Source organism: Tiliqua scincoides, chromosome 7 (genome assembly GCF_035046505.1).
Source record: "Tiliqua scincoides isolate rTilSci1 chromosome 7, rTilSci1.hap2, whole genome shotgun sequence".
NCBI classification, from domain to species: domain Eukaryota; kingdom Metazoa; phylum Chordata; class Lepidosauria; order Squamata; family Scincidae; genus Tiliqua; species Tiliqua scincoides.
In genome coordinates this window covers 9,040,277-9,053,700 of record NC_089827.1, presented here as the reverse complement: position 1 = coordinate 9,053,700, position 13,424 = coordinate 9,040,277, and the positions used below count along the sequence as shown (strand labels likewise).

Sequence of the window (13,424 nt, the reverse complement as noted above, 5' to 3'; positions counted from 1 at the left end):
TGTCTAGTTTTGGAGACACAGCATAGCCTCTGTAGTGAATGATTCAAGCAGCTTCCTCATGAGGAAGCCTACACCATGGAAGGTGTACACATGAGGAAGCTGCTTGAACCATTCACTAAAGAGGCTATACTATATCTCCAAAACTAGACGTGATAGGACAAAACGGATGCCATTTTTGGAATCGGCACCCCAAATTCATATCAAATCACCATTAAGTTTGGGAAAAACTTTTCTGACCCTCAATTTTGTAGGCCTGTGTGTTATCAAATGTCTGATCATTTCTAGAAGGAAGGAAGGAAAGAAAAGCTGTATGTTTAACAGCGATGTCTTTGAAAACATTTTATTGGGGGGGGGGAACCCTGCTTAATTACTGCCACAGAAATGGCAGCGCAAATTATTAGAATCTCAGCAACAAACACAAGTAGATCAACAAGGAAGCATTCCCCCCCCCCCCGGGGTGTTTTTAATATCATTATCAACAGAACGGTCAATAATAATTACTTTGAAACACACTTCTTATATAATTTGTCGGTCCATGCAATTAGTCTGCAATGACGAAATGGCACTAAACCCGTAAAAATAACACGGCAACGCTCTCAAAATCAATAGACGCAATTTACATTTCCTGCAGTATGATATCACATTGGAAACCCGTGGGCTCTAAGATGCTAATGTTTACTCCGGGTGTAGTAACTGGGAATCTGAAATTAATAGTTCAGACACTGTTGTAGCCTGGGGGCAGCTGTATCTGCATCAAATCACTCCAGCCTTCCACTTGATGGGAGCCCTGGGAGTTTCCCGACAAAGATTTTTTCTGCACGGTTGTGTGTGTGGGATGGGGTGCGAGGGGGGAGGCTGACAATTCGATGACAGCTTCAGCTAGGCTCTTTCTGACACCTTCATTTTTTACTCTGGTGGTTCTTTTCTGTTCGTCCCCCATGATGGATTAAAGACCATGGAGGTCCGATGCTGAATCGTATTACAGAATTGCTTGAACGTTCTCGACTCACATGGCACGCTCAAAGCTGGCCTTAGGGCAATTTGACAATTTTGCCAAATTGGGCCCGGTACCTGGAGGGGCCACGCACTGGGGCAGCAAGCCGAGTGCCCGCAGCTGCGGCTGCCACCCAGCTATAAATTTTCCGAGTGGTGAAGACCAGACATGATTGTGAGGAGCTCCAGAAGGATCTCTCCAAACTGGCAGAATGGGCAGCAAAATGGCAGATGTGTTTCAATGTAAGTAAGTGTAAAGGCATGCACATTGGGGTAAAAAATCAAAACGTCACATATAGGCTAATGGGTTCTGAGCTGTCTGTGACAGATCAGGAGAGAGATCTTGGGGTGGTGGTGGACAGGTCGATGGAAGTGTCAACCCAATGTGCGGTGGCAGTGAAGAAGGCCAATTCTATGCTTGGGATCATTAGGAAAGGTATTGAGAACAAAACGGCTAATATTATAATGCCGTTGTACAAATCTATGGTAAGGCCACACCTGGAGTATTGTGTCCAGTTCTGGTCGTCACATCTCAAAAAGGACATAGTGGAAATGGAAAAGGTGCAAAAGAGAGCGACTAAGATGATTACGGGGCTGGGGCACCTTCCTTACGAGGAAAGGCTACGGCGTTTGGGCCTCTTCAGTCTAGAAAAGAGACGCCTGAGGGGGGGCATGATTGATACATATAAAATTATGCAGGGGTTGGACAGAGTGGATACAGAGATGCTCTTTATCCTCTCACATGACACCAGAACCAGGGGACATCCACTAAAATTGAGCGTTGGGAGGCTTAGAACAGACAAAAGAAAATATTTCTTTACTCAGCGTGTGGTAGGTCTGTGGAACTCCTTGCTGCAGGATGTGGTGACAGCATCTGGCCTGGATGCCTTTAAAAGGAGATTGGACAAGTTTCTGGAGGAAAAATTCATTATGGGTTATAAGCCACGATGTGTATGTGCAACCTCCTGATTTTAGAAATGGGCTATGTGAGATGCAAGGGAGGGCACCAGGATGAGGTCTCTTGTTATCTGGTGTGCCCCCTGGGGCATTTGGTGGGCCGCTGTGAGATACAGGAAGCTGGACTAGATGGGCCTATGGCCTGATCCAGTGGGGCTGTTCTTATGTTCTTATTCCATGCCAAATCATGGTGAGGAGAATGCAGCAAGTGGACAGCTCTCCTTCCTGCCCACCCCTGGGTCTGATTAGCTTGAAATTGCCCTCCTCCTGGAAGTAGTTGGCAGTGATGCTCACTCATTGTAGTGACTAAGGGGCCACAGGGGTGGGGTGTGCAAAAATGTTTTGCTTTGGGCCCCACAGCTCCTAAAGCCAGCCCTGGGAGGGGCAGTGGCTCAAGAGTTGCATGGTGCAGTCTTGCTTCCGTCACAGAAGGTATTGCTCTGCTGTTTGGCGCAGTCTACCTTCCCCCACAGGAGTCGCTGAAGGTGGCAGGGATTGATTTAAGGGAGGACTGCATCTCACATGGGTGGTTCTAAGTGGCCTGCTGCAGAGTGAGCTCACCTTAAGGGAGAACCACCAACATGGTCTACAAAGAGGTCCTTAAGTAGAGAACCAAAGGTCATAGGTATTTTTCACTATATTTTTTTCACTACGACCCTTGCTTTATTTCTCTATCAAATGTTATATTTCAAATTTCGCTTCATCATTTTCCTGCATCAACGTGCTTTGCTTTGTTCAAACTACTGATACCAAAAGAACAATTTATTAAACAAAACAATTTGGTGGAACCCTGACTTTCAATCATTACAGCGTGTTTCCTGACAGGGGCTAGTTGTGCTAAATGTCAGGCGTTCGTTGCGCTCAAAGGAAAGTTTATTGGAGTCAAAATGGATTTAAAGTAGTGAACGATCATAGTGAAGCACGGGGATTAGGCTAGTGCCCATTCTATACATCTGATGAAATGGGCTGGGGCCTGTGAATATGATGCCACAATAAATAGGTTGGTCTTTCAAGCTGCCACTAGATTCTTGGTTGCTTTTTTTTACTACAGTAAGTTTCCTGCTTATTGTAATTCGACCAAACCTATAGGGTACGGATCATCAAATCAGAGGAGCAACACTCTGAGAACATTGAGCATGCCACCTGCCCTGTGCAAAGGTCCACTTTAAAACACTTGCCAGGCAAAAGATCAATTTTTCATTATGCTTCCCCAGTGATTCAAAGACTCTCCTTCCTAGCCCGTGAACCAATCATCTTTTTTATGAGCCACCGGAAGATGGAGCTCTATTAATGAGACTTCTTTGCTGAATGGCATTCAGACCAAATGCAGACAAATTACAGCCAAGGACTTGGAAATGCTTAAGAATTGCTTTGTTTTCCCCTGGAGCTGAAAAATATTGAAAACAGGTCACAGTTACTTAGGCTTACTCTAAATTCGAGAAAACAGTTTGAACATGCTCAGTGTACGAGACGATAAATCATTTCTAGTTTTGTGCTACTGATTCTTTTCTTCTCTGCTGTGGAATTCCACGACCCTGTTCAAATTCTACCTGCAGTTTAGCACACAACTAAACCAAGAGAAGTATTTGAAAGTAGTTTTTTAGAATGCAGGCTCTATATGTAATTTAAACCTGCCCAGAGTTAAGTCCTATTCTTGTTTCCAAGATCAGAATTATGCAGGGGTGAATAGAGTGAACAGAGGGATGTTCTTTTCTCTCTCACACAACACCAGAACCAGGGGATATCGACTAAGACTGAGTGTCGGGAGAGTTTGAACAGGCAAAATATTTCTTTACCCAGTGTGTAATTAGTCAGTAGAACTCCTTGCCACAGGATGTGGTGATGGTCTAGAATGCCTTTAAAAGGGAACTGGACAGATTTCTGGAGGAAAAGTCCATCACAGGTTACAAGCCATGATGGGTACATGAAGTCTCCAGGTTTTAGAAGTAGGCTACCTCAAAATGGCAGGTGGAAGGGAGTGGCATCCGGAAGCAGGTCTCTTGTTGTCTTGTGTGCTCCCAGAGGTATGTGGTAGGTCACTGTGAGATACAGGAAGCTGGATTAGATGTGCCTTTGGCCTGATCCAGCAGGGCTCGTCTGATATTCTTATGTTTGACTGAAACTTGGGCCACATTAAAAAAAAATTAGTTTTAATGAGAGTGAGCACCTATAGAATGTCTGTCCATCACTACAGACATTCTCACACTGAGGATTACAGAAGAGACTTCCAGGTCCAAGGAACTTGCTTGCAGGCTGGCTTGATCCCTCGCAGCTCTCATATTGATACACACACATGGCCAGTCAGATGATACCACTCAGTCAGATGATACCACTTTACACTCTCACATAACACCAGAACCAGGGGACATCCACTAAAATTGAGTGTTGGGAGAGTTAGAACAGATAAGAGAAAATATTTCTTTACTCAGCGTGTGGTTGGTCTGTGAAACTCCTTGCCACAGGATGTGGTGATGGCGTCTGGCCTGGATGCCTTTAAAAGGGGATTGGACAAGTTTCTGGAGGAAAAATCCATTACGGGGTACAAGCCATGATGTGTATGCGCAATCTCCTGATTTTAGAAATGGGCTATGTCAGAATGCCAGATGCAAGGGAGGGCACCAGGATGCAGGTCTCTTGTTATCTGGTGTGCTCCCTGGGGCATTTGGTGGGCCGCGGTCAGATACAGGAAGCTGGACTAGATGGGCCTATGGCCTGATCCAGTGGGGCTGTGCTTATGTTCTTAACTGCAATTCCCAGGAAGCCTTGCAGGTCCCTTGTTATCTGGTGTGCTCCTTGGGGCATTTGGTGGGCCGCTGTGAGATACAGGAAGCTGGACTAGATGGGCCTATGGCCTGATCCAGTGGGGCTGTTCTTATGTTCTTAAACCAGTGGGATTGGATTAGGGCAGTCGTTCTCAAATGTACCTGGGTCACAGCTTCTTTCTGGCTCAGCCGGGTGCCACCATCTTGGATTTCACAAAGTCTTGCAAGATCCGGGATGGTGGCACCAGATTTGGGTGTAATTCTCATAAGATTTGGGTCTTGCCATCTTGGATCTCACAAGATTTTGTAAGGATTCAAGATGGCAGTGCCTGCAGGAACAGATAGGAGAGGCCACTGGGGACATCCTGTGGCACCCCTATGATGTGCTGCGATGCTCTAAGGCAGTGGTTCCCAACATATTTTCACTTGGCTACCCCTTGGCAGCCCTTGGTACCCCTTGTACCCCTCATATTAGCAAAATGTTTGCAATTAATATAGTTGCTGTTATCTGAAATTTATATGTTCAACTATACAGTGGTACCTTGCATAACGAATGCCTCGCGCACCGAAAAACTCGCAAAACGAAAGCGTTTTGGGATTTTTGGTGACTCGCACAATGAATTTTTATGACCCGTGCTTCGCAAGATGAATTTTTTTCCTTTTTTTATTGTCCTGGTTTGTTTTAAATCGCACAACCGTTAATACCCAGGATGCATTGTGCCTGGAGGTTTAAAAAGCTTCCCCAATGCAGCCTGGGCTCACTTCTCCACATGCAGTTCCAGGGTTGACTTCCAGGAGCAACTGTGGCCTGTGCTGTGGGCGAACCCTGTCTTTGGTCAACTGTTCTGAGCAGTTCACCAACTCCTTGGGAACCTACTACCAGCAGTTAAGGTAAGTTTCTTTGAACTTTTCATAACTTTTGGGAAGTGGTGGCCAGCGTTTGAGGCACGCTTTGGGGGGCCAGCTGGCCAGTTGGCCAGTTTTGGCCTGCTGTTTTGGGGAGGTTAGGGGAGTTTTTTCCAGTAGTTTGGGGAATCTGTGGAACTCATTTGCAACTGTTTTTCCAGACCAGGATTTAAGGAGCTTCTTCACAGGGACATCTCAAGCAGTGAAAAGGTAGGGAGCTTAGCTTCACCATGTGCATTTGTTCTCCTGTGTTGGGGGAGGCTGTTATGGCACTTGTTTGTCCCGGGCAGGTTTGGCCAGGGGTGGGAAGGTGTGTGTGAAGCAGATGTGAAGCACTGCCTTTTGTTTTTGCGAACGTAGCAACTGTGCTGACATGGGTCCCAAGAAGGCTGCTCCTGCAGAGGCCGGGAAGAGGACAAAGGAGAAGATTACGATAGAAATGAAGAAGGAGATCATCCGGAAGCATGACGGAGGCATGTGAGTGACAGACCTCGCCAGGGAGTACGGGAGGAATCCATCCACCATCGGGACCATCCTGAAGATGAGGGAGAAGATCCTTGCGACACATGTAGCCAAGGGAGTCACCAGGATCATGAAGAACCGGCCAGCTGTTCTGGAGGAGGTGGAGAAGTTGCTGCTCATCTGGATGGAAGAGAAGCAGCGTGCAGGGGACACAGTGACTGAGGCTGTCATTTGTGAGAAGGCCAAGGCCTTGCACGCAGACCTCGTACAGCAAGAGCCAGGAACCTCAGCTGAGCCAGAAGTCTTCAAGGCAAGCAGAGGCTGGTTTGAAAGATTCAAAACCAGATCTGGAATCCACAGCGTGGTCAGGCATGGAGAGGCTGCCAGTTCCGATGTTCCTGAGGCTGATGACTTTGCCTCGGAGTTCCTGGAGGTAGAGGCTACGCAGGAGCAGGCGTCTTTGGAAGAGGAAGAAGCGACAAGTGAGGAACAGCTATCCTCCACGGAACTGAAAGACATCTGCCAACAGTGGAAAAACGTGCGGACTTATGCACAGCGGCACCACCCAGACAAGGCTCTGGCACATGACCTTGCGAACATGTTTGATACAAGGATCATGTCCTCTTTCAGAGGGGTGCTGAAAAGGCGGCTGAATCAGCAGACCATGGAGAGGTTCTTCATGAAGAAGCAAAGAGTGGAAGAGGAACCTGCTGCTTCTACCAGTGGTGCCCAGTTGCCTTCTTCCTCCTCCTCGTCCTCCTAGAAGCCTTGAAGTCAAGCCTTGAAGCCTTCTCCCAGTTGTCCAAGTTGTTAAGTTAAGTTAAAGCAGTGATGCTGAGACTTGGGGGACAGAGGGGTCTGTCTCCAGGTTGTCTTTTGCTAACTGTAAACTGCTTCTGTCCTAGCTAGCCAGCCTGAGACCGTTCCCAGTTTGCCAGTGTCCCTGCTTACTCTACTGCGCCTTCTCCCAGTTGACCAGCATTCGTGCCATCCCAAGAGAGACCCTCCGCAGCTCTGGGAACGTAAAAGACTGCTGCTGTGATGTGGAGACAATTCTGTTTGCCTCCAGTTTCCTGACTTAAAAGACTGGTCCTGTAGGTTGAGACACTTCAGCCTGACTTGGTCACCTTAAAATGTTTGTGTACAAGTGTCCCCTAGAGCCTTAGAGAGTCCTTTGGTGATTTTAAAAAGTTTCTGTATGGGTTTCTGTATGATGTCCCTGTTTACATGCCTTAAAAATGTACTTTCTGAAGAGTTTTGCACAGTCCAAGGACTGTTTGTGACTGTTTCTGTTCAGTTTCAGTGTTGAGCCTCAAGTCAGATGGTCCTGCCTCATGTTTGCTGATTTTTAAATGTTTTTCTGTCATGTTTAAAAAGTTGAAGTTTTGTGCTTGAAATTTTTTGAAATCCTCTGTACAGTATGTATGCCTTTAAAGAGCACTTAATAAACATTTTGTAAACAAAATTTGACTTTGTTCTGACTTTTCTTGCCCATAGGAACGCATTAATTAAATTTCAATGCATTCCTATGGGAAAACGGGATTCGCAAAACGAAAAACTCGCATAACGAAAGGACTCCCAGAACGAATTAATTTCGTAATGCGAGGCACCACTGTATCTGATAATCCACAAACTGATGACCAGAAACTAGCAGTTGGTGGGGCTTCCACAATCAGCTAGCTGCCTTTCTTCCTGCCTTGCCAGCCCCAAAAAGCATTCTAATATAGACCTGCCCATTCCCACCATTATTCGTTTCTTCGTCAAGTACCCCTAAAGGGTTCTTGAGCTAAACAAGCGCATCAGTAAAGCAGCTACCACGTTTTCCAGACTCACAAAGAGAGTCTGGTCCAACAAGAAGCTGACGGAACACACCAAGATCCAGGTCTACAGAGCTTGCGTCCTGAGTACACTTCTGTACTGCAGCGAGTCATGGACTCTTCGCTCACAACAGGAGAGGAAACTGAACGCTTTCCACATGCACTGCCTCCAATGCATTCTCGGCATCACCTGGCAGGACAAAGTTCCAAACAACACAGTCCTGGCATGTGCTGGAATCCCTAGCATGTATGCACTGCTGAAACAGAGACGCCTGCGTTGGCTCGGTCATGTTGTGAGAATGGATGATAGCCGGATCCCAAAGGATCTCCTCTACGGAGAACTCGGGCAAGGAAAGCACCCTACAGGTAGACCACAGCTGCGATACAAGGACATCTGCAAGAGGGATCTGAAGGCCTTAGGAGTGGACCTCAACAAGTGGGAAAACCTGGCCTCTGAGTGGCCCGCTTGGAGGCAGGTTGTGCAGCATGGCCTTTCCCAGTTTGAAGAGACACTTTGCCAACAGACTGAGGCAAAGAGGCAAAGAAGGAAGGCCCATAGCCAGGGAGACAGAGCAGGGACAGACTGCACTTGCTCCCAGTGTGGAAGGGATTGTCACTCCCGAATTGGCCTTTTCAGCCACACTAGATGCTGTTCCAGAACCACCATTCAGAGCACAATACCATAGTCTTTCGAGACTGAAGGTTGCCAACACCCCTAAAGGTCCTGGCAAGAATCCCTGGGGTACAGGTACCCCAAGTTGAGTACCACTGCCCTTTGACATCATGATGCATACATTGGGAACGTTGGATTAGGGTTAGGATTAGAAAGATCATGTATGTCTTTCTTCCCTTTCTGGTGCGAGATCTAGTTCTCCTGTCCACATGGGGGTTTTATCTGATTTACTTCATCGTGTGTAATTGAAATGTAGTATTTAGACGGAAGTAATGCAGTAATTCAGACAATGCTCCCCCATGTGACCGGATCTAATAGAGGACAGAGTGCCTATACCTTTAACCATTGCATAGAAGAGGGAATTTTGGCAGATGCAGCTCAACATAGAAGGGTTTAAAAAGCTACACCTGCCAAAATTCCCTCTGCTATACAGTGGTTAAAGGTATAGGCACTCTGTCCTCCATCATATCTGGTCACCCCGTGCTTCCCCTATACATACATTAAGGACAAAGAGGAAATGGAGCAGAACAAATGTGACCCACCCCTAATCACATGCTAGGTGGATTGTCTCAGGCAAGCTGTGAGACTGTGAGTCTGTGAGTGTGAGTCTCATCACTCTTTGACTACAGATGAACATCTGAATGGAATCAAATTTCTGTTTTATAGTGACAAAGACTTATGGGCACATGGTGAAATTACCCCAGTTCGCTGTATTAGTGCCATTAGACTAGTGCTCGATCTTCCACTTAAACAGAGCTTGTCAGTTGCTGCTTTCCCGCAATCTCAACGTGTGGACTTGTCACTACAGTCCAAATTGGCAACTCAACAGTTCCATAACGGCACCACCATATCAAACTGGCTATTTGAATGGTCTCCCCTGATTCTTTAGCTTGGCGACATTGTACGGAAATTACTGTTATGAGTAAACCTTCAGGGTGAGATTTCATTTTGGATTGGAACCATTCAATGACCTTTCTAGCATCCAAATGTCAGATTTTATCAATATATCATTCTCAAGGATTGAAGTGTTGAATAATTAAAGCACCGATAGAATCCTGTATAGCATACATATTGATGATATTGAGAATTAATAAATAATACACTGCAGAACTGTTACTCCAATGCATCATTTAAATAGATTTTGGCTATGAACATGGTATATATTTGGACTTTATTCTCTCTCTCACTCTCTCTCTCTCTCTCTCTCTCTCTCTCTCTCTCTGACAAAGAAATACACTTCTTGGACAAACCCACTTGAAATAGAAAGAAACCTGGTGATAATAGATGCAGTGAGCTAAATGAAGCTTGCCTTTGCCTGCCATAAAATGGGGCTTGGTGGGGCTGCAGTCTCTTCCCATTAGTGTGAGCTGCTGATCCATTTCTACACACACCCCATTAGGCTCTATTTAAATCTGAGCAAGTGCCACAGCTTCCAGCAAATGTCAGCACTGGTGATGGGTGAATCTCTCTACATTCCATACGGATTGGGTCTGGCAATTATGAATGGCATAAGAACTCCAGAAAAGAAGTTATTACTCTCCCCTCCCATGAGTTCCAAAGGCAGCAGATATTCTGAAATGGTGCATGGAGGTAGAGATGGAAACAGCAACTGTTACCCTGCACATGCCCGATCTCATCTGATCTCAGAAGCTAAGCAGGGTCAGGCCTGGTTAGTACTTGGATGGGAGACCGCCTGGGAATACTGGGTGCTGCAGGCTTATATCATGATCTCAGAAGCTAAGCAGGGTAAGGCCTGGTTAGTACTTGGATGGGAGACCGTCTGGGAATACCGGGTGCTGTAGGCTTATACCATAGTCTTTCCAGACTGAAGGTTGCCAACCAATATGGACTAACAAACTGAAACTTTCATTGGGAGAGGCAGGAGGGACTAATGGGGCAGAGAGGTCTGAAACGGGGTGGGGATAGAGCAGGGGATGGGCAGATTGGGTCCCAGGAGGGGGGCAGGATTGGCAACACTGGTACCACCAATATCTTAACCCCCTTCCCAGGCCCAATCCTGCGACATGGATCCAAGCAGATCTGTGACAGCAAAATAGCTGTTGCAGGTCCAAGTAGACCCTCTGTGTTGTGGAAGGCTGCTATCTATCTCCAGTCTCCCCCAGACATCATGCAGGCCATATGTGTGTCTGCCCAGAAATCCAGGCACAGAAACTGCTCGGGCGACAGAACGCAAAAGTGGCTGGCTGGCATGACATTTGAAGAAGATTGGAGATGAAGATAGCAGGCTCTTCCATGGAACAGTAAGCTCCATTCGTTGGGGGGGAGGGGTTTTCACAAGCACTGGATCTGATCTATGGATTGACCTTCCATAGAGGAACACCTTCCTCTAGAACAGTGTTTCAAACTGTGGGTTAGGACCCACTAGGTGAATCCCAAGCCAATTTCGGGTGTGTATTTCCATGTGTATTTTATTTTTAATAGATTTGATGCTACCAAGGTATGTGACTGCATTTGGGGACATGTTACAGAAATGTACTTTTAACAAGCTACTATGTACATGCTTTTAACAATGATAGTCAATGGGGCTTACACATGGGTAAGAGTGGATCGGATTGCAGCCTTTGGGATGTTTGCAGAATTTTTTTTTTTAAAAAGATCATCAACTGCTTGGAAGGGTTAGGAGGGGTTTTCTTTATTTTAAATAATACTTACAAACTTTTAATTTCCCAGATTTGATTTTGTTGTGTGGGGGTGTTAAAAATGTCTTGATGATGTCACTTCTGGTCATGAGATCACTTCCAAGTTAATGACATCATTTCCAGTGGGTCCTGACAGATTGTCATTCTAAAAAATGGGTCCTGGTGCTAAAATGTTTGAGGATCACAGCTGTAGAAAAGGGATCTTCAAACCCTGGCCCGGGGCCCAGATGTGGCCCACAGCAATCCTCTTTCTGGCCTGCGGCCAATCTCTTGTCCCCTGAAAGCCTCTGGCCCACTCAACTGAACATGACGAGAACTGTGCTCTGATTGTGTCTGGAGGGTCTTCTGAGGGCCAGAGAGGTTGAATGAATGAGCCCATTCATTCATTTATTCACTCATCTATGTTCCATCTCTAATTTATTTATTTAAATTTTATATTTAAATTTTTTTTTCCAGCCCTCCACACCACGCCAAATATTTGATGTGGCCCTATAGCCAAAAAGTATGAAGACCCCTGCTCTAGAAGAAGACAATGTTAGGCTCCGACCCAATTAATTTTACTTTTTGCTGTTTGTCGATACTAGCACTTTTTTTTTTTAAAGTGTAATTTAGATGCTTGCAACAAATGTTTTTTAACAGCTTAAGCAGTGCCCACAACACCCATAGAAATTCTGTCTGCCTCATATTGTGGGAACAGCATCATTCGAACTCGATTCCCATGCTCACCTTTTAAGAGTGGAAGTTAATTTACAGAGGAGTGCAATAATGCTGCATTGGCATTGGCAATTTCCTTCCACCTTCTGCTTAGCGTTTTATTACCCTTCTTCTTTAAAACTTCCTTTACTGTAGGCTCCATATTTTATAGTGCAGCAGCAGAAGTCTACTCTGGAGTGCACTTACTTAATACTAAATGTAGCTGATGGACACGTGCCAGGCTGTTGAGCCAAGGTAATGCTTTACCTCCGTAAGTGATGGTTTACATAATGACAAGTAGAAGCATATTATTTATTTGGCCGTTATGATGTCTGGATCTCACACAGATGCTGATGTACCACCTATAATGTCTTTTAATGTGGTTGCATAAACCTTCTTGCAGTTACCCAACAAATATAGTGTATTGTGTTCTACGTAGAGTGTCAGTACAAAAAAGAAAAGTTTAAAAGATGAAAAAAAGAGTTACAAATTTTGAAACACAGAGTTAGAGCCCAATGCTGTCCAACTTTCCAGTGCCAATGCAGCCCCAAGGTAAGGAAACAATTTTTTTTTTTTTGCGCCTGACACACAGGTGTACACATTTGGTCCCTGTTGCATATATGCAACGCTGGGCAGAAATGGCTTAAGGAGACCTTCTTAACTGCCCTCCCCACTGCAGGATGCAGTGCATGCCCTATTGGCACAGCTGGAAAGCTGGATAGGATTGGGCCTTAGATTCAAAGCTTTGGTTGAAACAATCTGACCTTTTCATTAGAACAAATTGACACGAATTAGAACGAATTGAATTAGAACGAATTTGGGTCTAAGATCTAAAGGTCTAATGACCTTTTCATTAGAACGAATTGACACGAATTAGAACAAATTAGAACGAATTGAATTAGAACGAATTTGGGCCTATGGCCTGATCCAGTGGGGCTGTTCTTATTTTCTTTCAGGTGTTTTTGATATGAAGAATGGCTATTAAAAAGTACAGGAGATTTACTTTGGAAAGTTCATGGATTTTATTTTTATAAGCAATATATTACATGGCTTATGCACTAGAGCAGGGGTCTCCAAACTTTTTGGCCAGAGGGCCGCATCAAATATCTGGCGTAGTGTGGAGGGCCAGCAAAAAAAATTTAAATATAAAATTTAAATAAATAAATTAGAGATGGAACTTAGATGAGTGAATAAATGAATGAGTGGGCTCATTCATTCAACCTCTCTGGCCCTCAGAAGACCCTCCAGACACAATCGGAGCACAGTTCTGGTCATGCTCAGTTGAGTGGGCCAGAGGCTTTCAGGGGACAAGAGGTTGGCCGCGGGCCAGAAAGAGGCTTGCTGTGGGCTTGCACCTGGGCCCTTTGGGTGCTGCTAAAGAGAGTAGCCCCATTGCGGGGCTGCCTCCCTTACCCGGGGGAAGGGGACGAACGTCCCCTACTCCCAAGGTGCCTCTCATAGTAGCGCGGGAGGCGCTGTATTCGACAGCAGCCCTCATGGC

The 13,424-nt window shown here is 45.6% G+C and overlaps 1 pseudogene; it reads left to right on the top strand.

Moving 5' to 3' along the window:
• Nucleotides 1-10,171: 10,171 nt before the first annotated feature.
• On the top strand, nt 10,172-10,288 carry LOC136657931 (5S ribosomal RNA; annotated as a pseudogene).
• Nucleotides 10,289-13,424: the final 3,136 nt, after the last annotated feature.